This window comes from Nansenia antarctica, assembly GCF_963989245.1.
Source record: "Nansenia antarctica genome assembly, chromosome: 6".
Classification (NCBI taxonomy): Eukaryota; Metazoa; Chordata; class Actinopteri; order Argentiniformes; family Microstomatidae; genus Nansenia; species Nansenia antarctica.
The window spans coordinates 71,463,922-71,468,002 of NC_137676.1; positions in this window are offsets into that span (position 1 = coordinate 71,463,922).

Sequence of the window (4,081 nt, forward strand, 5' to 3'; positions counted from 1 at the left end):
TATATCTGTAGCCCACAACGGAAAACAAACAATAGTCGACTATAATTTATCAATGTTATAGCCTACATTCTGTATGACACTGTAAGCCTTGGCAGCCACATGTCACTTTCTAAAGGGGAAAAGGAGGACACCATTTTCAGAGTTATTACGTCACGACTTCAGAGCCTGTGATTGGTCGAGAGAGGAAAACCCCCTTCCTCGATGTAATGGATTGTCGCACCACTATTATGGGAACAATGAATACAATCCTAGTTATATGTGTATATTTAAAACAGGCTACTTCAATTAACAATAATAATAATATGTTTATGATTGACTGACTCGTGTTGCCTGTATATTTTTTCCCAATAATGACGAGAGCTCTGTGTTCTTTCGGTTGCAAATCAAATTGTCTCAAACAGAATCCACGACACGCACGCAACCATCTGCAAGCCTCCCATATATATTATAATATATTCTATCAAATATCCTGTCTTATTGTTGCTGCTGCTCTCTCTGTAGTACTATCGCCACTGTACTTGCCAAATAGTGCGCTCTACCGCCTGCATTGCAGTACTACCGCTACTGTACTTGCCAGATAGTGCGCTCTACCGCCTGTATTGCGCATGACGGTCAGGGTTGCCAGATGGGGCGTGTTCCCGCCGAATGGGCTACTTTTGATTATACTGAGTCCGGGAAAAAAAAGCATTTGAATTGTGTGGCTGGGGGCTGGATAAAAAAGAATTTAGGCTGTATCAAAATGTCAGAGCCTGAAAGTTACAAAATGCGTGTTAAAGTTAAAACACACACCCAAGTAGCAAACATACAATGTGCAGTTTTTTTTTACATTTATTTGATAAACATCATTAGCAACAACAGACATACAGTTTAGAGGCAGGAGATATTAATGAGCGGTTTTCTAACAATCTAGGTTTTGGGCTGTTTTATTATTTGTGGATTTAGCGGGAGGGGGTGTGTTAGGAGGGGGTTAGACTGTGGTTAGTTGGGCTGGACATTGTCAATCCCATCTGGCAACCCTGGTGACTGTACTGAGCGACAGTGGGCCTCCTGTTTTTCTCCTGAGTCCAGCCCCCCCCCCCCCCCCCCTTCCTATCCAACCTCCAAAACACCCAAACACGGAGGCAGAACGCGAACACATCGGGAAGGTAAGCATTTTACATATCCCAAAAGGTCCAAAATGGTGTGTAGTGGGTTACTGGACTGGACTGGAGCGGTCAGTACACGGCGTTTTGATCAGATGATCTTCAGATGGGCTTTGGGCTTTAGTTTAACACGCTTAGAGAGGAGAGGCCCACTGACCCACATTCTACTGCTGCTGTGTGTGTGTGTGTGTGTGTGTGTGTGTGTGTGTGTGTGTGTGTGTGTGTGTGTGCGCGCGCGTGTGTTTATCTGCCAGTGTGTGTGTGTGCCAGTGCGTGCGTGTGTGTGTGCGTGCGTGCGTGTGTGTGTGTGTGCGCGTGTGTTTATCTGCCAGTGTGTGTGTGTGTGTGTGCGTGCGTGTGTGTGTGCGTGCGTGCGTGTGTGTTTATCTGCCAGTGTGTGTGCGTGTGTGTGTGTGTGCGTGCGTGCGTGCGTGTGTGTGAGTGTGAGTGAACGAGCGTGTGAATGTGTGCCAGTGTGTGTGTGTTTATCTGCCAGTGTGCGTGTGCCAGTGTGTGTGTGTGCGTGTGTGTGTGTGTGTGTGTGTGTGTGTGTGTGTGTGTGCGTGTGTGTGTGTGTGTGCGTCCAGGTTTTGGCCATCGTTCGTTACTGCGGCGTGACCGATATTGATGATGTATCTAGAGATGCACGATATGCATTTTTTCAAATATAATGTGCCGATAATATCGTGCATCCCTAGATGTATCCTCCGGTGATTGCACAGTGTCCTGGTTCTTAACATGATGGCCATCTGAAGAAGCAGAGAGATATTTCCTGTCCAGATTTGCAACATTATGTTATTAATTATGTTCATGCCAGGAGTTGTGTGACAGCTCGGGGTGGCCGCCAGCTCCAGGGTGATGGATGGTGAGGAGGACTCATTTCACAAATTGTGACATTTTTTTAATTATTAGTTGTATAACAAACAAACAAATATAATAAGTATATTATTAGGTTTATGACTATTTCGCCGCGTTTTGTGAACGATTGAGTCATGCATGCTGGAATGTATTTGGATATGTCAGCATTTGTTAACTTCGGTCGCATTTTTGATGCCAATTTAATGACACTATTAGTATCCTAAATGATCTACCTGTCCTGAACGGTGTGTTACGGTCGTGGGATGATCTCCGGTGGTTGTATAACCTGTGGTCACCTGTGGCTCCAAGAGTCCTCCACCGTGCGTAATACCGCGCGTATCTCCGAGGTCATCAGAGACTGAGGTCAATACATTATACATCTCATTTAGACATGATTACAATATCGCTTTTGTTCATGCTTTTTCCCCCCGTTGAACAAATAGTTAAGCGCCATAAGCCGGATCGACTCAATACAATCGCCCATATGGACCTGGCAACAACAACCACCGTTGGAGAGAGGCATCACATATAGCTGCTATACACAGTAACGTTGTTGCCCAGACAGACGTCACATTTATCGCGTTGTTGTAGCCCACATAACACAATTGTTATGCATTGCACAATCAAGTCAGCGCCAGTCTGTCTGTCTGTCTGTCAGTCTGTCTGTCTGTCTGTCTGTCTGTCTGTTTGTCTGTCCGCAGTCTTTGGTCATTTGCATGCGCTGTCATAGTCGTAGTGAGGTTGTTTTGGCCAGCCCTGCATACAGCCTATAGGGTTTTAGTGTCGCTACGCTTCTCAATGTGGGGTGTCTGTCCTGCTGCCTCAGTTGCAGCTGTGACAGGGGACCTCATCAGTCATCTTTTTCGGTCAACTGAGTTAGAAAACCTCCACAGGGGGGAAATACCTGCACAGTAGTGACACAAGTGAGTGAGTATCCCCCCCTCCCTGGCCTCCCTCCCTCCCTCCCTCCCTCCCCCCCTCCCTCCCTCCATCCCTCCCTCCCTGGCCTCCCTCCCTCCATCTGGCCATCCATCAATCCTCTTCACAGATCTGAGATGGCTGGGCGCCAGCTTGTGGAGGTAGAAGAAATCGGAGGATGGAATGAGGTTGTCTTTTGATAACCGTTCCTCTTTCCGTATCCAGCGCATTACAAGCATGTTTGATGCTCCACCGTTCCCCATAGTGTTCCATGCATTATATTATACCATGGTAATAAGAAAACTATTGGGTTTTCATCCTTGGAACCTATTTAATTGGATTCCCTGACCCCACAAATGTACAGTTTGACATCATATTTGTCATTATAACTAAAACAGTAGTTGGGGTGTGGTAATTGATGGTATCTGATGTATTGTTGGCGGCCATTTTGGAAAAAAAAGCAGATCTCACTTGTGTCTTTGGATAAAAGTGTTTCTATGACCCTAAGGTACTTCCATGCCAAAAGGGGACACATTTGTTGCATGAACTGAAGTCAAAAGTTGTTAACAACCTCTACTATTAGGCTACAACGAGTCCGACCGCCCTCCGAATTCCACCTCCACCAGCCTCCCCAACTGCCTGTTGCAGTTAACCGCTAACCACTGCTTAAACCTGCCTAGTCTTATCAGACCTGGGAACAAGGGCACGGAGAGGTGGGGAACATGTTTTATAGGAATGTAATGTCCCCCCCTAGGCCCTTTTCTCATAGTTTTTCCAAGTGAAATCACCCCAAAAGTGTCTATTACCACATGGCAGTTAGGCTATATAAAATGGTTAAAACGAATCTGAACTTGCCCTTTTTAAGACAGAACGGTTTTGTTGACAGTGAATGTTTCCCAAGCCTCCTTTCTTAGGCCTACCCTTTGCCCCTGTTCTAAAACCACCAGGCAACCCCAGGGGGGTATTCCATCAATGTCGCTAAAGGAAAATCCAGGCTTATTTTTGTCTCACGAGATTTATCAGAATAAGCCTGGATTTTCCTTTAGCGACGTTGATGGAATACCCCCCAGGGGCTCTGTAAGCCTGTGTACTTAACAGCCTCCAGTTCTAGGGTGCGTTCGTAAATTCGCTCTGAGAGCGCCGGAGCGCACACTGCCGTTCAG